The sequence below is a fragment of the Otolemur garnettii genome, unplaced genomic scaffold (assembly GCF_000181295.1).
Source record: "Otolemur garnettii isolate 467f Iridium unplaced genomic scaffold, OtoGar3 scaffold00061, whole genome shotgun sequence".
NCBI lineage: Eukaryota > Metazoa > Chordata > Mammalia > Primates > Galagidae > Otolemur > Otolemur garnettii.
Genome location: NW_003852456.1, coordinates 7048492 through 7071534, shown reverse-complemented (window position 1 = coordinate 7071534; position 23043 = coordinate 7048492).

Below are 23043 nucleotides of genomic sequence, written 5' to 3'. Positions count from 1 at the left end.
CAGTTAAAAGAGGATAAAATTAAATACTTGAACCTCAGGTGGCAATAGAGGTGTGTTACTTAGATCTCCTTGCAAGGTGATGGGCTGTGAAAAGGGTCGGTACTGGACAGACCCTAGTTGCTGTCACAGCTGGTGCATTCATGCCAAGGACACATTATCCCTGATTCTCTCACAAAGACTGAGCAGAGCATGGACAATGGAACCTGCCATCCTTGCCCAAGTCTCTCCTTCACTGCAAGGGGCAAGTCCAGTGCCAGTCCCCTTTGCAGATGTCAAAGCTGCATAAGAGCCTGAGGCTGTGTTCTCAAAACCCACTTTCTTCTACAGTGAATGGACACACATGACAGTCGAGGCCTGAGAATGGTTATCAAGGGGTCATTTTCCTTATGAAAGAGTTTGAGCTAGAGCACCAAGCAAGCCATCAAGAACACTAGTATTGCCAAGATGGGAATCAACCCAGGTGCCCATCATCAACCCATGATTGGATTAACAAACTGTGATATATGGACACCATGGATACTATTTTGCCATAAGAAAAGATGGAGATTTTATGCCTTTCATGTTTACCTAGATAGGGTTGAAACACATTCTTCTTACAAAGGAATTGCAAGAATGGAAAAGTATTCAATGTACTCACTACTAATATGAAACCAATCTATACACAACTACAAACCCACAGGAAAGAAAAATGCAAGTATAGACTAGTGAGGGGGAGGGGAGAGGAGAAACAGGAAAGGGGGGAAGGGATAAGAAGGAGGGTGATGGTCAGGATCTCACCTAGTGTGCACAATGTGAGGGTGTTCAGCACGCCCCCTGGGTGAAGGGCTCATCTGCAACTTGAACTTTACCTTAGAAATGAAAATGATGTAACCTAAACATTTATACCCTCATATCAAAAAAATACATATATATAAAAACTATATATATTTATATATATATAAAGAGAGAGAGAGAGTTATGGGCTCTACAAAGACCAGGAAGTGGCCTTGAAGTGGATGTTGTAGCAGATATGAAAAAGAGACCACTGGACTCTCTCTGCCAACTGCCCTTCTCTAGCAAGTGGGCTGGGAGAGAGATGAGTGGTACTCTCTCACACCAACAGTTTATTCCTAGCACTATACAGATTATCTATTCAAATAGATAGATCCACATTTTGTATGTATATATATATATATATATCTTGAACGTTGACCAGGCATTCTGGAGGCTGAGGCAGGCAGACACCTTGAGATCAGGGGTTTGAGACCAGCCTGAACAAGAGTAAGACCCTGTCTCTACTAAACCTAGAGAAAGTAGCTGGACATGGTGGTGGGCACCTGTGGTCTCAGCTGCTTAGCAGGCTAAGGCTGAAGGATAAGAAGAAGAATCACCAAGAAGAAGATCACCAAGAATTTGAGGTTACTGTGAGCTGTGATGCCACAACACTCTACCCAGGGTGACAGACTGAGACTTAGTCTCCAAAAATAAAATTAAAATTAAAAAAAAAAGGAAAAGAAAAGAAAAAAGGAAAGAAAGAATTTTTGAGTGAGATCAGCAGCCGGTGGTGTTTGCGTAATTTAGGAGAAGACAGACAATGGCTTCCAGACCAATTGCAGTTATGGGGGTTTAGTTTTTCCTCTCAATTCTTTCTAATATTTTTCCTTCATGAAAAAAGAACTATAATAAATGTGGATTCTCAAAAATGTTTGATTAGATGATCTGTGTGGTGCTAGGAATAAACTGTTTGGTGTGAGAGGGTACCATTCATCTCTCTCTCCCAGCCCACTTGTCAGAGAAGGGCAATTGGCAGAGAGAGTCCAGTGGTTTCTTATTCATATCTGCTACAATGTCCACTTCAAGGCCACTTCCAGGTCTTTGTAGAGCCCATAACTGGGAATAGCAGTGGTAGGAAGGGTGGACTGTTCCTGCCCAATATGGGATTCCTCTACTGGTCATTCTTTGCTTTGGGGATCCTTGTCATCATGCTGAGACTTTCTCAGAATTGCCCTTTAGTCTGAAGCTCCTCTCATGTAATCCCTTTTCCTGCCCATTTTCTTTTAACAGATGTTAGATAATTATCATGGTCTGTAGGTCCTCTCTGCTTGATCCTGATTATTCTCACTCAACCTTCATCAGCCTTTGCTCACAATAGATTGGCATATATAATTCGGTCTTGACATCTTCTCCACCTAAGACATAATTTGAAAACATCCAACTCAGGAAGCCAAAGTGAAACAACAAAAGAATTAAATGTACCCAAAGAAATAAAAAAATAAAATGCAAAAAATAAATAAAATAGAATAGAAGTTTGAACTAGAAAGGATTGACAAAACCAAATAATTTCTTGAAAGTGTTATCAACAGTGATGACCATTAATCCAGATGGATGAAAGATAAACAAACTATACACAAATAAACCATGAAAGAATATCAACCATCATACTCTTGAACATCAGCCTTTACTCACAATGCTACAAAATGAAGTAAACTCTAAAGAAGTTCTGTGTTTTGCATAAGAAAGGCAGAATTTTATAATATGTAGCAAGAGAAAACAGTGTTCCTATACTTTGGGGGATAATTGTTTAAAAAAAAGTTTTCAGAAACAAAAAACAATTGTTCTTGGAATTAGCAGCCATTTATTTGGCCATCTGGTATAGCAAGAAAGCTGGGAAGAACCAGTAGAGGGTATGACCACAAAAGAGTCCCAGTGGGAAATTTTCAATCCTTCAGAGTCTTTCAAAATCTAAGAGAAACAAAAGTGAAAAATAAAACATCAGCAATGAGGTAGGCTGATATCCATGTTGGCCCCCAATGGCTTCTGCCTCCTGGTATCCACAGGCTGTAAAATTATCTCTCCTTGAACATCAGCTGGACCAAGTAACTATCTTCCATTTTTTAATCATTTTTTTCTTTCCTTTTTTTTTTATTGTTTGGGATTCATTGAAGGTACAAATAATTAGGTAACACTGATTGCATTTGTTAGGTAACATCCCTGTTTTAATTGTGACCTGCCCCCAAGTAGTGTGCCATACACCATGACCACTAACCCCCCTCCCTCTTCCCCTCTTGCTGATCCCTCATTGCCCTATTTCCTCCTTCAGCACATTGGATTCTTGCTTCTTCATTCTTGTTATACCTAACTAAGAAGAATGTGTTCCACTTCCATCCAGGTTATTACAAAAGATGTCTTCATTTTTAGTGGCTGAATAGTATTCCATTGTATATATATACCACAGCTTGTTAATCCACTCCTGGGTTGGTGGGCATTCAGTTTGTTTCCACATTTGGTGATTGTAAACTGAGCTGCAATAAACAGTCTAGTGCAAATGTCCCTATGATAAAAGGATATATTTTTCCTTCTGGGTAAATCATATTGCTGGCAAAGAACAAGAATTTGACCTCCTGGCCCCATATGAATGCCCTTTATTTCCTTCTCTTGCCTGATTATTTTGACTAGAACCTTCAACACTATGTTGAACAGTAGTAGAACTTAGAAGTACAACCAAACTTCTCGGGTTCTAATTCTATGTGGGAAAGCTTTCAGTTTTACTCCATTCAGTATGATGTTAACTATTGGTTTGTAATAGATGACTTCAATCAGATTAAGAAATGTGCCACTGGGGCAGCACCTGTGGCTCAATGGGTAGGGCACTGGCCCCATATACCAAGGGTGGTGGGTTTGAACCCAGCCCCAGCCAAACTGCAACAACAAAAAAAAGCCGGGCGTTGTGGCAGGTGCCTGTAGTCCCAGATACTCAGGAGGCTGAGGCAAGAGAAGCACCTAAGCCCAGGAGTTGGAGGTTGCTGTGAGCTGTGATGCAACAGCACTCTTCTAAGGGTGACAAAGTGAAACTCTGTCTAAAAAAAAGAAAAAAAAAAAAGAAATGTGCTGCCTCTGCCTAAATTCTTAAGTTTTCTAATTAGAAAAGGATGCTAAATTTTATCAAATGCTTTTTCTGCATCTACTGAGAGGATCATATGGTCTTTGTTTTTGCTTCTGTTATTATGATGAATTACATTTATGGACTTGCATATGTTAAACCAGCCTTGCATCCTTGGGATGAAACCTACTTGATTGTGATGAATGATTTTTTAATACGTAGCTCTAATCTATTGACTAGGATTTTATTGAGAATTTTTGCATCTATATTCAGTAGTGAAATTGGTGTAAAGTTCTCCTTTTTAGTTGGTTTTTTCTTTTTTTTCTGGTTTTGGTATCAGGATGATGTTTGCTTCTTAGAACATGTTGAGGAAGATTCCTTCCTTCTCAGTTTTTTGAATAATTTCTGCAGCATGGGTATAAGCTCTTCTTTGAAGGTTTGATAGAATTTTGGTGTGAAGCCATCTGGACTAGGGCATTTTATTCTTGGTTCTGTCTTTCCATTTTCTTGTCCATTCCTTTTTATTGTTTTTGTCATCCATATTTTAAATTCCCTTTGTGTCAAATCCATTAATTTGTTCTAGTTGGAGTCTTCTGCTGTAGCTGCTTCATGGTACCTTGGGGAATTGTTCTGTTTTGGTTTTTCGTGTTGCCTGAATTTTTCTGTTGTTTCCCTGTCATGTGTTTTTTCTTCTTTTTCATCTCTTTGTCCTCCTTTTTCCTTCTCACTTCCTCCTTTGCTTCAAATTACCTTGTCTGAGAGTTTAGGTTTTGAAATGGCCTAAGCCTGAGCAAAGCCAAACTCTTCGTTGTGGCTAAAAAAAAAATAAGCCCTTGCTCTTGATATCAATATGTTGCAGTATGTCACTAGGACACCAGGTAGTGCTGTGGGTTTTTTTAGGAGATGGAGAACATAGCCAGCAACCTCTATGGTCCTTATTCCTATCTTAGTTGCCCTTGGTGATCATCTGATTTTTTCCTCAGTATTCAGACCCTTCTGGGTTGGGATCTTAAAGCTCACAAGAATCCTTTATGGGCAGGTTTCACAGTGCCCCCCAGCTCCAATCTGTGGGGTGTGGGAGTCCCTCAGCCTGTCCCAAGAGTGGGGTTCTGATCCTGGCAGGCAGAATTGAGACAGCTGTGCTTTAGGCCCCTGCTAAGACCTTCTCTTAATCTTCCCACAATTGCAGCCCCCTGACTAATGAGACCTCAGTATGGCAGCTTTGCTAACCACCAAACCTATGGCAAATCCACTCCAACTGGCATTCAAATCTGGTCACTGTATACTGTTCGAGTCCACCCACTCTTCCAAGATTTCACTCAACATACAGCTTCCTCCCAAAACTGAAAACTCTGGAAAGGCTTCCTCCTGTCCCAGACCTCCATAGGGAGCCAGTTGATCCCAGGAGATAGTAATCATTTGCCTAATTTTTCAGATTTCCACTCCTCCAGATCATTCGCTGTGTCCAGCTTACCACCTCCTTGCTGTGCTCCCTGGCCTATGACTCTTGATAAGTCCCCGGGTCATGTATGGCTGGGTTTTCTCTTTTTCTCCAGTCATTCTAGGAGAGCTCAGCTGTACGATGCTTCTGGTCTGCCATCTTGCTTTGCCCCAGAAGTAACTATCTTCTATCAAAGAGAATATGAAGCAGTCATGGAATGTCACTCCTGTGATTAGGTTTAAAACATTGTAACTTTCATATTAATAGCTTAGTCTCTCTCTTTCTATCTCCCTTCCTCTCTCTCTTCCCCTCCCTCCCTCTCTCTCACCCTCCTTGCCCCTCTCTTTCACTCTCCCCTTCCTTCTGTCCCTCTCTCTCTCTTCCTTTCTTGGCTAGCACAATTTGATGAAACAAGCTGCCATTTTGTAACAAACTCACCCAGCTCTGAAATTCAAATACCCTAAAAAGCTAAATCCTCCTGACAACCACTGAGTGATCTTACAAGTGGGTGCTGTTTCTGTTGGTAGGTGAGATGGTTTGGCCCTGGTGACACCTCAAAAACAGCTCCATGAGAAACAGAATCAGAATACACAGAGATGAAACATGGTCTGAATCCTGATTCCTAGAAACTAGGAAATAATGTGTGTGTTTTAAAGAAATTATATTCTGAGGTATTTGTTACAAAGCTATAGATAACTAACAGAAGTAGTTATTTTATTAATAAAAGAAGATTATCACAAACATTATACCTGTAAGTCTGAGAACTTGGTCTAAAAATCTTCTTAGAGCTGAAGATACATTCTATAATATTTGTCCCTAGAATAAAGGAAACAACAACAACAGCAACAACAACAAAATAGTGGTACTAGTATTAGAAAAAGTTATTTAGTGGTTAGGAAGATTTACATTAATAATATGTCACACACAGGATCTAAATTGATAAGAACACCTCATAAAATAGTCTTAAGATATTAGGCTATTTGTTTTAGTAGAAAATTGAATAGTACTAAGCAACTTTGTTGCTAAGTTTTATAATTCAAATAATACATTTAACCTTTTTCTTCTGCAGTACTAATTTTATCATGAATTGATAAGTACATTTCTAGAAAGTTAACATTATAATTGAGGGCTCTATGTTACATAAATCAATTTTGAATTGTCTATTTGCAATTATTACATCATTTATGAATCCATCTAATACCTTATAAAAACTTAGAAATATGCCAGGTACTTAATTATAGTAGGGGGATCAAATATATCTAAAGAAATTTCAATGCGTGATTATGATCAACGCATTTAAACCAAAGTAACATTAAAAATGTTCTTGAGTGATTGATTGATATATTTTATGTAAAATGGACATTTTCCAAGAATATACTAATCATTCGGAGGAACAGCAATTAAGCACTCCAGTTGTACATGTGGAATTTGAACAGAATTAAGGCACAGATAATGAAAGATGAAATAATTATAGTGCAGGATTTTTACATAAAAATAATGAAGATAATAAAGTACATACAAAAGTTATACAAAATTAAAGGTCATTAGAAGAGACAACATGGGTGTATATTTTAATGTTGGGAAATAGGTTTTCTGAAAAGAGAACATATTGGGATGAGAGAATTATAAAATAAAGTCTTTTTGTAGAGTTTAATTATCACCCAGAGTTAAAGAAACTGTAACCCAATGCTTCTGACCTGGGGGTGATTTTGCACCAGGGACATTTAGCAATGCCTGAAGACATTTTGACTTATCACAACTGGGGATGCTGCTGTCATCCAGTAACACAGCTAATCCACAGGACAGTCCCACTCATCAAGGAACTGCTTTGTCAAAAAAACCCACCATGCCTCTGCTGAGAAACTCTCTTCTTACCTCTCCCCTGATAGAGTCTCACTTACAGGTGAGGAATAGTTTGTATTCCTACTTCTTGTCTTTCTTTCTCTCTTTCTTTCTTTCTTTCTTTCTTTCTTTCTTTCTTTCTTTCTTTCTTTCTTTCTTTCTTTCTTTTCTTTTCTTTTCTTTCTTTCTTTCTTTCTTTCTTTTTTTGAGACAGAGCCTCAAGCTATCACCTTGGGTAGAGTGCAGTAGCATCACAGCTCACAGCAACCTCCAACTCCTGGGCTCAAGCGATTCTCCTGCCTCTGTCTCCCAAGTATCCGGGACTACAGGCACCTACCACAATGCCCAGTTATTCCTCTGGTTGCAGCCGTCATTGTTGTTTGGTGGGCCTGGGCTGGATTCTAACCCACCAGCTCAGGTGTATGTGGCTGGTGCCTTAGACAGTTGAGCCACAGGCGCTGAGCCTGTATTCCTACTTCTTAATGATTCAACTACCCAGCCACCTGTCTTTAAACCTCTTCTTTGAGCTCCAGACCTGTTTATCACATTATATACTTGGTTGGTATGTCCCGTAGTCTGCTTTTCAGAGGTATACAAATTCATCATCATTGTACCTGAACCCCTGTTCATATCCTCTGAGTCCCTACATAGTACTAATAACCATCTAATCAACATTCAAGAGACACAGGGATGTCCTGACATACTTGATCTACCAACTCCTGCTTCTAATCCATCTTGTGGTTTTATTAATTTACCAATTAATAGCTCACTTGGCTCTACCTACCTCTCTCCTTGTCAGCAGCTACTATGCACACACCCCTGCTGCCCCACCTCATTTGCCTGAAATAGACACGTAACACACATCACATACAAATTGTACACACAATTGTCTTTTTTAAAATGCAAATTTTATATCTTTATTCTTTCTTGAGACCATTTAGTGCAATGTTTTTCATCTTTGTTATCTCACTTCACACTTGAACCTATAGTTAAATTCCCACAGCACATTTAAATGATGTTGATCAAAAAAAAAAAGTAAGAAAAAGAATATACTTACTGTGCTTTGAACTTCTTTTGAAAATAATTGAGTGAATGATCTTTAAAAATTTCCACAGCACATCTCTCAGGGCCCACTGGTTGAAAATCACTGCTTTCGTGGTAAAATTCCCAACCTGCATTCTTTCTTTTCTCACAAGGTTCACTGTGAGTGCTGTTTACTGAATGCACGCTGTCTCAAAGGCCCTCATCCTTACTATACCACAACGTTCACTGGATGAATATTTTTTCCTATCAAAGGTAGGAAAAATGAAGCTGAGACTTCCAAAAGCCTAAACTCTAAAATGTATTATAAGCCCTAAGACCCTAAGTGTTTCCATTCATTTTTTAAAGATACATTTTTCTTTGCTTGATTCCAGGGCTTGGGAAGAAAAGTAGCATCCTACTCACACCTGACTACAGTTTTAGTCACTTTAATAGGAGCTTGATAAATATTTATTCATCCTTTTTTTCTTTGCAGTTTTTGGCTGAGGGCCAGGATTTGAACTCTCCACCTCTGGTATATGGGACCAGAGCCCTACTCCTTGAGCCACAGGCACTGCCCTGTTTATTAATTTCTTGTTCTTAGAAATCCAGGATTTGAGCTGAGCACAGTGGCTCATACCTGTAGTCTCAGCACTCTGGGAGGCTGAAGCAGGTGGATTGCCTACACTCAGGGGTATAAGATCAGTCTGAGCAAGAGTAAGTAAGTGTCTCCACTAAAAATAGAAAAACTGGCCAGGCATGATGGTGGGCACCTGTAGTTCCAGCTATTCAGGAGGGTGAGGCAGGAGAATCACTTGAGCCCAAGAATTTGAGGTTGCTGTGAGCTATTGCACCTACCTGGGTTGACAGAGTAGGACTCTGTCTCCAAAAAAAGAGAGAGAGAAAAGAAATCCAGGATTTGGTAGCAGGTTTTCTTGTGGTGAACTAGTTTCTGTTCTCTAAGTATCGGCATTAATTGCAATTTTAGATGTAGACAGTGACGTGGAAATACATATAAGACTATAATTGGTAGTAAAATAACACAGTTGTGTCTGTTTGCATGTAAATTACTGCTATTACAAGCTATGGTGCTTCCTGAAATTGTAAAGTAACGGCTGGGTTATAATTTTAGGAGACAGTAACTATTGCGGTTCCTGAGTACTCATTATAGACACCAACTATTTATTTGATATACACGCTTTTTTACTTACATGCATGGCATCTTGATGAGTGTATCTGACAGCATAAAAGTATTTATTAGGAATGTAGAAAACTAATCTGAACCTATAGCTTTCCAGTGTGCTTAAAACTTATTTTAAAAGAAGCAGAGACATTAAGAGTGTTTTAGCATCTCTGTCTATATGATGTTGAGAGTTGTTAGTATATACAAAAGTATTTTTGGATACCAATATTTTTAAGTGGCGAATTATATTTTGTATCACATTAATATTGCATTCACTCACTCCCTGATAATTCATTAAATGCTGAATCATGTTTTTATCAATTTCAGTGGTGCATTTTGTTTCCAAATATTATTAGTATTATCTAAAGTACTAAATGTCATATATCCTTGTGCTAATCAATAACTTCTTAGGCTTGACAATTACACTTGTTTTGAAGTTCTCCATGCCTCGATGACCTCCAGATATTAAAGTGGTATTTCTGGTGCTTGTTTAAAGCAATATTAAATGATTTTAATGATTTGTATCATATTCTTTATGAAAATTAATTAATCAAATATATTTTAATGCTAGTATATAAGCTATTAGTAGATTGTGTCTTTATGTGAATTCCATTTCCATTTTGCTTTAAGCAATAGAAAAATTAGTAAAAGTATGAAGTTGCTTAGAAATATCTCAAAGCATCCCCTGAGGTCTTGTGCTGTTTTCTGGGATCTGCCCCCTGTGGAATCTGTGAGTGCACCCCAGACTCATGATCACAAGGATGGCCTCTATCCCAGTTCAGCTAATAAACATTGTTCTCACAGGAACCTTTATGTTGGGGACTAGAAAATTGATCAGGTTATGGAAATTACTAAATTTGAGCTGATGTTGACTTGAGGCAATGGAAGTTCTTTGGCAGCAGCTGTAAGTATGCATGAATAACCACAGCAAGAGACTGCAGAGAAAAATGGGAGTCAGGTGCCCCTGAAGATTCCTGAATGAGAGAGATGCCCCAGAGAAATTGAGGCAGTCTCAATGTGGCTCGGTTGGGCTTACCTTTTGTAATTTTCAAGAAAGCTTTACATATTCCTTACAAATGTGCTTTCTTTTCTAGCTAAACTTGTTTGAGTGGCTTCTTTTCCTTGAAATTAATGATTATTATTTAACATTTTTCCTCACTTTAATTATCTTGCTATCATAGGGGAGGCACAAATTTTATTTTGGCACATACTTGGTAATTTCATTTTAATTTCAGATAGTGCAGTAACTGGTAAGAAAGCAAATATATTGAATAATATTATATGTGCATTGATTCTAAAGCTTGCAGTATAGAGATAATGAATATGAGAACCAGAGAATATTCAGCGATTCTACCAGATCATATAGGTGTGTGGCAAAATAACTGAGACTAAACTTGAAATGGGAGTCTATTAGGGGACCAGGGTTTAACTGTGGAATGAGGGAGGTAGTCAGGCTGAATTCCTCATGGGTCCTCCAACTCAGGGTAAAGCTTGCAGGTGGCCATCCTGTGGCCCCTCCATCAAGCTCAAAGAAGAAAGGGTCCTGGAGGCAGCCCAGTTGAGGGGGGCATGTCTGTGCGCTATTTAGGTGGGTTTAGATATATTGACTCCAGATAAATAATTTAGATTGGGAAAGCTAAGATGTTTGCCAGAAAGGATATTGCTTGTTCTGCCCCACTTCTTTCCTCCCTATATGTTATCTGACGGTGTCAAACATTCCATTACCCTGTCATTGTGTTTACGTAACTGTTGCCCTTTACTTTACATTCCTGAGGGTATGAGTTCTGCTTTCTATCTTTAACTTTGACTGCCCTGCCTACATTCTTGCACATATATTGATGTTTGAGAACAATGAAAGACCCCTGGGAAGACAGAAGAGGGCTGCACTGTCTTGAGCTGCCAGTAGGTGCAAAGGACGGTGTATTCCTTCTCAGGCTCTCAGGCTTTTATGCACTAAGTTAGTGTGAAAGTCTTGTGTTTTATCCAACACCTTCTCCTCTGTAGGCTACTGTCTCAGATGGGGGGGGGGTCACAGAGGACCCTGTCATTTAGCTACAGTATATGCAGCAAATGATATAGACAACTTTAATTTCTAAACAGAATTTCAGATTAGAAAATGTAAAAATCCTATTAATATTGTTTGATCATATTATCGTTTTATGACTTACAGGCAAGTGCATACAATCATTTTTCAGTTGACCCCTACATGGTCTTATCAGCAGTGAGCTAGTAAATGCTTAACAACTGGCTCTCTAAAAAATGTGCATATGCATACTTAATTTTAGGGTTAATTTTCTTAAAATAAAGCATTTATAGCACACAATGTTCACTATTGTCATTTACCCATAGGCTATTGACTCTCACAATGTTTTTCTCCTGAATTTTGTATCAGCAGCCAATTGACTATTATTGCCATTGATTTATAACTATTGTTCCAGGATGGATATTGGTTAACATTTTCATTTAAATGTATGACAGAAAAGAGAAATAATGGAGGCATATGTGGAAAATACACTCACTTAGCAATGACATAAACAGCTCATTTCCTGAATATAATAGTTTTCACAGAAAGACTATTTTCTAAATTTTTATGCTATTCTCAATATGATGGCTATGGACACAATGCATGTTAACATTTAAACTATAGTATTAATATTTTATGCATCACTTTCTGAAGTTTAGACAATCAACAAAACATAAACCCAATACCTTATATATAGAGTTCTCTGATTGCCATGGTGTAAATATGCCCACTATGGCTTATTTGAATTTTACTGTGTGATATTATTAACAGTCATGTTGAGAAGTGATGTATAATATTACATAGTATTTCCATAGTAGACATAAAGACTCTCAAAAGCATGAATAATAGTACAACAATTATGTATTAATACATTTTGAGTGTTTATTACTTTTGTTTTAACATTATTTTATAAAATTTAATATTTATTATTTTTTTAATTTCAGATTGATATGAGGGTACAAACCTTTAGGCTATATTGTTTTCATTTCTAAGGTAAAGCTCAAGTTGCAGTGGAATCTTTAGCCCAGGGCGTGTGCTGAACACCCTCACACTGTGCACATTAGATGAGATCCCACCAATCACCCTTCCTTTTCCCCTTCACTTCTCTCTCCTCTCCCCTCCCTGTTGCTAGACTATACTTGTGTTTTTCTTTCCTCTGGGTGTGTAATGATTTATATAGTTGTTTTATATTTGTATTGAATATACTGGGTACCATTTTTCCCCCCATTTTAGTGATACCTTACTAAGAAGAATGTGTTTCAAGAATGTGTTCCATCCAGGTAAACATGAAACATGTAAAGTCTCCATATTTCTTTATAGCTGAATAGTATTCCATGGTATACATATGCCACTGTTCCATTCATGTGCTTATGGACATTTGAGTTGCTTCCATATCTTAGCAATTATGAATTGAGCTGCAATAAACATTCCCATGTAAATGTCCTTGTGGTAAAAATGATCATTTTTCTTCTGGGTAGATAACTAGTAGTGGGATTATGGGATCAAATGGAAAGTCCATTTTTACTTCTTTGAGAATTCTCCATATTTCTTTCCATAGTAGTTGTATTACTTCAAAATCCCACCATCAGTGCAAAAGTGCTCCCTTCTCTCCACATCCATCCAGCATTTGCAGATTCAGAACTTTGTGATGTGGGCTAATCTTACTGGAGTTTTTAAAAGTCAAACCTCAGAGTGGTTTTGATCTACATCTCTTGGATGTGGGGACAATGAGCATGTTTTCGTGTGTTTGTTCACCATTTGTCTGTTGTCTTTAGTGAAGTTTCTGTTCAAGTGTCTTGCCCACTTATAAAGGGGTTTTTTTCTTGTTGATTGACTTGTGTTCTCTGTAGATTCTAGTTACCAGCCTTTCATCAGATTCATAGCATACAAATATCTTCTCCGTTCTGAAGGCTGTCTGCTGGCTTTAGTTGTGGTACCCTTAGCACTTAACGAATTCTTTAAAAAAATTTCTAAAAATTTAACAATTGGCTCTCACAAGCCATGAAGAGCTGGTTTCAGCAAAACCCTGAAACTTGTGCATGATAAATAATGACTATAAGCTCAGATACAGATGTTCTGGAGAAGTCTTACCTAATTTGATAGGAGCAGAGTTGGCTTATCAGAATTCATAACATCTGGTCCATTCTGGCACTAGGCTGCACATATAGGTAATACATGTGAAAGTTTAAAGGAAGAAGAGATTATGCTATGTAAGAAAGACAGATTATAACTTTTGAACAACTAGAACCTGAGCAAAGACTTAGAGACAAAGATAAGAGCATGAATTCTGCACCAAGGGAATTTGCCAGAGAAGGTGAGAGGACTTAGGTTCAGGCATTGCTTGAGAGGCAATCTGTAGCAATGCAGATTATGAATCTGTATATTTGAAGTGCTTAGAGATGAAGAAGCAAACGTGAATCAACATGTTCTATGCCCTCCAAGAATCTGCAGTTTAACCTAGCCCAGGGAAATATTCTCGTCAGCAGATCAAACATATCACATCCTAGCTAAGGGCGTAAAAGACCTGTGCGCAGTGTAGAAATGTTCCCTTCTCTCCTCATCCACGCCAATGCCTGCAGATTTGGTATTTTGTGATGTGGGCTAATCTCACAGGAGTTAGGTGACGTCTCATAGTGGTTTTGATTTGCATTTCTCTGATTAATAAAGACAATGAGCATTTTTTCATGTGTTTGTTGGCCATGTGTCTGTCATCTTGAGAGAAGTCTTCGAAGGGCTCAATTACAACTTAGGCTTTACCTTAGAAGTAAAAACAATGTAACCTAAAAAATTGTACCCGTGTATTAGTTTGAAATTAAAAAAAAGAAGAACCTGTGAGCAATTTGCTATGAGGGCAAGGGATATCAAGGAGTTACTTTTTCAGAGAGATAATTAAGTATTTCACCTGATGAACAGATATGTAAATTGGGTGACAGTTAAGTTTGATAAAAGAAGAGAGTTCGATGTCATTAAAAACAAAGTGCTGAAGTAGAAAAGGTATACAGGAAGAAGTAGCAAAGAAGTTTAACAGGGGCGGTGCCTGTGGCTCAAAGGAGTGGGGTGCCAGCCCCATATGCTGGAGGTGGTGGGTTCAAACCCAACCCCAGCCAAAAACTGCAAAAAAAAAAAAAAAAGAAGAAGAAGAAGTTCAATGGGCAGAAAAATAGACCAGTTTAGGGGATGGATATTTAAATGGAAAATGGACAGGAGTCAGTGGTCTTATATGTTATGTTGAGAAGTTTGAAATTTTTTCTGTAGGAAAGAGGATTTATTGTTATTATTTTTTGAGACACTCTGTCACCCTGGGTAGAGTGTTGTGGTGTCATCATTGCTCACAGCAACCTCAAACTCCTGGACTCAAGCAATCCTCCTACCTTAGCTTCCTGAGTAGCTGGGACTACAGGCACCCACCACCATGCTTAGCTAGTTTTTTCTATTTTTAGTAGTGTTGGGGTCTCATTCTTACTCAGGCTGGTCTCCAACTCCTGAGCTCCAGTGATCAATCCTCCTGCCTTAGCCTCCCACAGTGCTGGGATTACAGGTTATTGCGCCTGGCCAGAAAAGAGAATTTGGAGTTTTAAATCTGGAGAAATATTACATATCAATAAAAAAAAAACCTACATAAAATGGAAGATTGGCTTTCTGAAATAATAAATTTGACAGACACTTGTGGGATGATATTAACACCAGCAAGGCTATTTTGATAAACTGAATGAGAGTTGGTGAGGACCAAGACATAGGCAGTAACTGGGAGAGGAGACACCTTTCACGAGAAGTGCTCAGGCAAATTAATCAAAACTGAATGGAATATTCAGCTGGGAATGAGAAAGGGTTATGGTTAGGATTATGGCTAGGGTTAGCTTCATCCTTAGCATCTTTGGTATGTTATTAATTAAATTTGTTCCCACCACAAAAGTTCTAATTTTAACGGATAGGTAAATGGTTATACCATTTAGAGATACAGAGAATACAAGAAGACAGAGGGGTTTGGGACAGGGTGCTAGCACTTTTTGCTGCAGGTGTTAACTGGATGATGCAGATGGCTATGTCCAGAGGGGTAGAAAGTGGATCTGGAACTATGTAAATAGCTGAGGTGTTCCAATAAATGTGAGGATAATTTCAGTGAAAGCAAGGGATAAGATGCCAGATAAAATGAGCTGCACCTTTCAATGTATCAACCAGGTCCTAGATGACCATGGATGAGATTCCTAAGAACAGTGTGTGTGAAACTGGATATTAATAATTCACAGATGAGTGGGAGCTGAGGAACTGGATATGCTGAGTTTCTTTCAAGTGGCTCGTTGGTGAAATAATTGAAGGAGACAACGAAAGAGAGAGTTTAATGAAAAGAGATGATGGTGCTCCTTGGAGAGGTGTACATTTCTGTGTCACCAGTACTTAGTGGACCCACCTATGACAATATTTTTGTACAGGAACTGTCAGCTCAGGTTGTACTTTCTGTAGTGATCATGACAGCACTTTCTACAATTAACATGAATGCAGTAAATTAAAACAAATATATTCAGAGGTGATAAATTATTAACCTATGACTATTTCTTCTTAGCACCTTACTTCACAGAGGGTAGGGTTTGTAGTAATATTCTTTTCATTATGTAGGTATATGTCAATCTTATGACAGATGTCTATCAATTAAATAAGAACAAGTAGCAAGAACTTCACCAAGTGGCAAGAAATCTTTGTGGAGAAAGGCATGAAGTTAAACAGCCCTAATCTAAAAGATGACCTTTTCATCCATCCAGAAGCATAGAGGTCACACAGAAATAAAGACAAAGAAAGGTAGGATACTTCACCAAAATTCTCCAGCTACAAAGATTTCTAAGAGAAATTTTCCACACTGGGCAGGCGTATGGTTCATGATATACCAGAATGAATGAACGCATGTTGGGGGAATCAAAGATTTGCTAAATGTCACATCATATTTTTCACTTGACCACATTTTAGTTTTTTTATACATAGACAATTTTAATTTGAGAAATATAATGAGAATAAAACATTTGAGTATAAACTGTTTGGAATTTTGAGTATTATTAGACTATATGCAAGGTCTTAAGAATTTTGGTAGAGTGCAAAACATTTGTAAACATGTGAGTCAATTACTACTTGTACAGAGTATTTTCTGTACTGTTGCGTGTGATTTATGAATCCTATGTCTTTTGAACTTTTGAATTTTTTGTAGTGAAGACAAACTTAATTAGTACTACAAAAAAGACACTAAGTAATTGTGAATAAGTACATCTTGAATGTGCAGTTCTTCAAATTTTAAGCATGAACTTATTGTATAGGCTATTTATTAATAGTTTTATTGTATTTCATTTTATTTATTTTAGTTAATTAGTGTTATTCCAAACAACTCTTCTATTGAAATTCGCCTACTTCCCCTCTGTAGATTTTTGTACAAATCTAGGTCTCTTGAATGCCTGTGTTGACCTGACACTAACTTTTCAACCAAACCAAAGGATTATTCATTTATATTTTTTATTATTTATTCATATGTGTGATGGATAGAGAGTCACAAAGCCAGACAAATGTACACATTCTACATGGTCAGCTAGATTTACTCAGCAGTAAAATGACTCCCAATTTTCTTTATTTTTTATTTGTTTATTTTTTTTTGAGATCAAGTCTCACTTTGCCATCATAGGTAGAGTGCCGTGGCATCATCATAACTCACAGCAACCTCAAACTACTGGGTTTGAGCAATCCTCTTGCCTTAACCTCCTGAGTGGCTATGACTACATACACCTACCACAATGCCAGGATAAGTTTTCTATTTTTAGTAGAGATGGAATCTTGCTCTTGCTCAGGCTAGTTTTGAACTCCTGAGCTCCAGCAGTCCACCCCACATGACTCTCCATTTTAAAATGTACCAAAGATCATGACTACATTATGACACAGAGGTCAATGCTACTGAAAGAAGAGTCTACTACTTATAGTGGCCCAGAGGAGGAGACTTGGCACACAACACAGGGCCACAGGGGGAAGTTCCAGGGTTAGTCCGCGGGCAGAGGAGCCAGGGGAATACTTGGGTGACTACCATTATGGCAGGCACAGAAGGAAGTTGTCAGATGGGAACATCCTGTCTTGGGAATGGAACAAAGCACAGATGGTGGGGTCTGCAGTGGGAGGGTTCAGAACATGATTTTCTCGTACCTGTGAAAACATAGGAATGTTGAGGATGTACACAACTTTTGCCATTAGTGTGGCCCATGCTATTAAGATGTCAAATCATCAATTATAGAAAATAAAAAATGATTGCTATATTCTCACCAGATTCAAATCATGCAGACATCTCATTTGTAACTTCTAACAGTTATAGCCTTTTAGCCATCAAATAATCATAAAAACCACTTGGGACACAAGTGATACCCATATAAATACACAATTTTGTTTTCCTTCTACCTTGAGGATCCCTTAAGAATTTTCAGAATTGTGATGTCATCATCATTGTGTGTTTAAATGATGGTAGTGAAAAATGAAAAATACACATTCACTGTATTTGTATCACATAGTCATTTGGGAGGGTCATTGAATGAAAACTGAATATGTTGTCAAATATCCTAGCAACAGTGAGCGTTCAGACTCCAATCAAATATATGTATTTCTTCTTCAAATCTTTGAAATGGACATAGTTTCAGCTAAACAAATGTCAAATGAGATAAAAAGAGGATCCAAATGAGCTGGGAATATGTAGTTCTGGAGTAAAGCTTACTTCAATGGTCTGATTAGAGTGTATACTGCAACATCCACGGGTAGTGGTAAACATAATTTTAATCTAGTCCAATCCTGTTCTTTAAAATAACCAAATGTTGGATAAGCATGGTGGCTCACACCAGTAATCCCAATACTCTGGGAGGCCATGGGGGTGGATCACCTGAGCTTGGGAGTTCAAAACCAGCCTGAGCAAGAGCAAGACAGTATCTCTACTAAAAATAGAAAAACTAGCTGGGTGTGATGGTGGACACCTGTAGTTCTAGCTACTCCAGAGGCTGAGGCAGAGGGATGGCTTCAGCCCAAGAGTTTGAGCTTACTGTGAGCTATGATGACACTGGGGCACTCTACCCAGGGCACAGAGAGACTCTGTCTCAAACAAAAAAAAGTAATTCAGTGTTATAGGAATAAGCATGAGGGCACAAAGGGATGGAGAAGGACTCCTACAGAGGCCTCTTCCACTTCCCTGTAAGCGAATAATATGTCACTGGGTCACGATGCCACCACCTTGCCTTCCTGGGAAAGGAATACACTTCACCACACTGACATAAATAAACTTGGTCATATGATTGCTGGGGCCACAAACATGTGAACAAAAGGACCCATAGGCCAGTCCTTCGTGGTGACTCTAACAGCTGTGATGTATTGTTTACAGGGCCAGGATAGTTCTGGCTCTGTTACTCTTCCTTTCTATTCCATAAGCAACTCGTGTCCCCTGATGGGGTAGCTTCTCAGGACTAGGTCTCAAAATAAAATAGAAATGTGGAACAAATGCAGAGCTGTTGATATATAATGAGAGCAAGAAATAAATCCTCGGAGACTCTTTGGACATTTGCTACTGCAGCAAAGATGACAAAAAGGCTGTGTAATAAAAGAAATGGTTAGTTTTCAATATACTATTGACTCTGTACAGTATAAAGGAATACTTCTTAAAATATTAAGGTAATTCACAACTACTTTTTCATTCTGAGTTTATAGGCATCCAGGTGGTCCCAGAAATGGAAAATAAAATATTTGAGATGGAGAGTTTGAATGGAGTGCTCCCGACATGTAAACTCTCCGTTTAGATTTATGATAACACATGTTATACATGAACACCAGGGCCTGCTTTGCGGGTGAAACTAACAGCAAACACTTTTATAATTATTGAATGTATTTCAGAAGTATTTTTACTGGAATCCCCGAAAATAAACTAATAATGCTTAGTAGAACAGAAATGGAGGGAAAGTGTAGCATAGACAAATGCAGCTAGTTTTTTAACCACTTTCAGTAATTTATGACTTGTCCAAAATGCATTTGTAAGAACGCAAAAGAAAAATATATTTAATGACACACTAACAAGACTTCCATTTGGGATTGATTTTATTTAGAAAAATCACTCATCATGTTAAACATTATATTATATGTGTGTATACACACATACACACAATGGATACTATTTAGCTCTGTAAAAGTGTCATTTTGCAATGTACAATAACATGGATGAAACTTGAGGACATCAGGGTAAGTGAAGCAAGTCAGTCACAGAAAAACAGATACTGTAGGTCTCCACTTATATGAAATAGTAAATCAACAATACCAAAGAGTAAAATGGTGGTCCCCACAGGGTGACAGGGAGTGAAGATGGGAAGTTACTGATCAATGGAGATTAAGACTCAGTTAAGCAAGATGATTAAGGTCTAGTGTTCTAGACATTGTTCCTATAGACAACAATCCTGTAGTGTATACTTAAAGATTTGTTCAGAGGGTAAATTGATCTTTATTCCTTTTTTAAAAATTGTTTTATTTTTTGTCATCATGGATACATTATAGTTGTACATTTAATAGGGCAAATGTGATGTATTGATACAGACATACAATGCAAATTAATCTAATCAGGGCAGTTGGGGTACCTACCACCTCAGGCTTCTATCATTTCTTTGTGTTGGGAATGTTCCAATTCCATTGTTTTCATGATTTTAAAGTAAACCCCAACGTATTTTTGGTTATAGTCACTTGTTGTGCTATCCAACATCATTCATTCTCTTTCTAATGCTATTATTGTACTAGCTTGTAAATGTAGACAGGATCAAATTATAAAAGCTTTGAAGACAATAGGGGAATATTTAGATGATGAGATGATCAAAAGGTTGAAACATTAAGTTATTGATGACATGACCAGATTTTGTTAGTCTGGTAAAATGTGTCCCTTCTAGAGGTGTAGGCCCACTTTTGGGTTCTTAAATAGCAATTTCTGGCTGTCTCTGCAAAGGATGGAATTCACAAGGCATATCTCTGGGGCCTCCTCTATAAAGGCCATAATCCCATTTATGAGAGTTCTGCTCTTACTATGACCTATCACCTCTCTAAAGCCTGTCTTCCTAATAAAATGTATTAAGTCTCCATATATGAAGCTTACATTCAGACACAAACATTCAGACCATAGCAGGCTCTATAGCTGACATCTCAGAAGCAGAGCCCCTCTCTTCAAATACAACCAATTTACAGCCCGGTTGTATGGGGAGGAGTGTTTTCTTAGTACAAGAATAATATTTTTATTCCCAGTAGATATATTTTACCCCACACACTATTCAGCAGTGAGAAATTACCTAAAGTACATAACAAGTCCATCTTAAGAGGGCTTTTTAAATGAGTTTCAACTGACTAAATGTCACCAAATCACCTTGTATTGCATCCAGAGTCTACTCTCCTGTTTTCCTAGTTGCTTTTTGTTCCATCATTTTTTAAAAAATAAATAAATAACTCCAGCTGAGCCAACTCCCTACTCCTCCTATTACTTGAGAAAAATATGCATCAGGAGACAAATAAGTATTCTAAATTTTGAGATATTATCTTCTTTCTTAACAGATAAGAAAGAGATTCTCTTTCTACTTTAGAGTGAACTTAAGTATTGTTTTCTCAGTGAGGATCTAACTGGTATTTCCTGAAGGAAACAAAGAACCATCCATTCTTGCCTGATAAATATTAACATACCTTACTTTCTAATACAAACACACACAAACGTATGTATCACATGTCATTGTTAACATGGAGACTTGCCAGAGAGAGGCAGCTTAAAGACAGAGGAAATGACATGCTGTTTCCCACTGGTACCCCTTGGAGGAAAGTAGATGGCCAACACAATATGCCCTGCCTGGAAATAAATCTATCTGGAAAAAGGGCTGTTTGAAGCTATAGTGGAGTTTTGGGTAAAGAGCTAATTGACCTAAACATCAATTAACAATTTGAATAATAAAATGATTAAATGCAATGCCACCTAAAGAAACACTGAATTCAGAGTCTACTAAAGATAGAAGCAAAACTCTCCATTTTAAGGTCATGATGTGGAGGAGGGACTAATGACATGGACTACGTGAATCCTATTCTAAAAAAGTAACTCCCTAATGTAAACTATGTAGAGACATCTCCCTAATTTTGACAAATATACATAAGCGCTATAATTTTATAGTGATAGTAGAAGCATTTACCCAGCACATGAAGACATTGAAATGCTTTCGTTAATCAATAGGAAGAACCTGATCAAATAAAGACCACTCTCTTTACAAAGTCTTTGCACATGGCTGGGGCAGCTCTGTTTTATTTGCATTCACTATTTTGATAGAATCTCCATGCAAACCCAGTAACTTTTTTTTAATTTCAAATTAATATGAGGGTACACATGTTTAGGTTACATTGTTTTTGATCCTAAGGAAAGTTCAAGTTGTAGTTGAGCCCTTCACCCAGGGGGCCTAGTGACATCCTTCCATTGTGCATATTAGGTGAGATCCTGCCAATTACCATGCCTTCTACGCCCTCCTCTTCCTCCTCTCCCCCTCTCTCTAGAATATACTTGCATTTTTCTTTTGTGTGGGTATGTAGTTGTTTTTATATTGGTTTCATATTAGTATTGAGCACATTGGATATTAGTACTTTACTAAGAAAAATGCATTTCAACTCCACCCAGGTAAACACAAAACATGTAAAGTCTCAATGTTTTCTTATGGCTGAATACTGCTCCAAGGTATACATACACCACAGTTTGTTAATCTATTCATGTATCAATGGACATTTGGGTTGCTTCCACATCTTGCCAATTGTGAATTGGGCTGCACTAAACATTCTAGTGCAAATGTCCTTGTGGTAAAATCATTTTTGTTATTCTGGGTGGATACCGGGTAGTGGGATTGCAGGATCAAATGGGAGGTCAACTTTGGTTCTTTAAGAACTCTCCATACTTCTTCCCAACTTTTACAGCACTGGTGGGATTGCAAACCTATTCACTTTTCAGGGTAGTACTTGGAAAGAAGTGTAAGCCTCCAAAATTTATGATTTCTTAAGAGAAGAGAATGCTATTCTAGAAAATCATTTCCAAATTATCTGATAGTCACCTGAGGCCTAGCAGCTGCCACCCAGCTCTCTATGTCAGCTAGCTCCTTGGTAGTCAGATTTGTTCACAGAAATGAAGAGCAGCACCATATAAATGCTTGGAAAACTTGATAGTTTTTCCCCATAATATTTACCTTTCAAGTCAATGTAAACTGACTGAAAAATTTACTTGAAATTCAATCACATGTAGCTGAGGAATGAAAAATATATTGACTAGCATGGCTTGCAATAAATCACAAAAATATAACAAAATAAATGACACTAAACAAAATATTTTAAAGTTGTGAACTACAGTTCTCTCAGAAATACTTAATTGCATTGTCTACCAAGTTTCTTAATCTACCCATGACTTGACAAGATGTATATATAAATAAAACCTAATATCTCCTTTCAGATAAACTAAATGCATTGCTCTTTAATGTTTCCTGCCTTCAAAAACAGCTGAAACCCATAAAAGAAGCTTGATACATTTTATTTATACATTTTTTAAAATGTATTTTACAACATCACAGTACTTCTCAGCTTAAAAATTCCTACATTTTATATCACTTATGTATCTGGTCACTCAAATTGACAGACATATC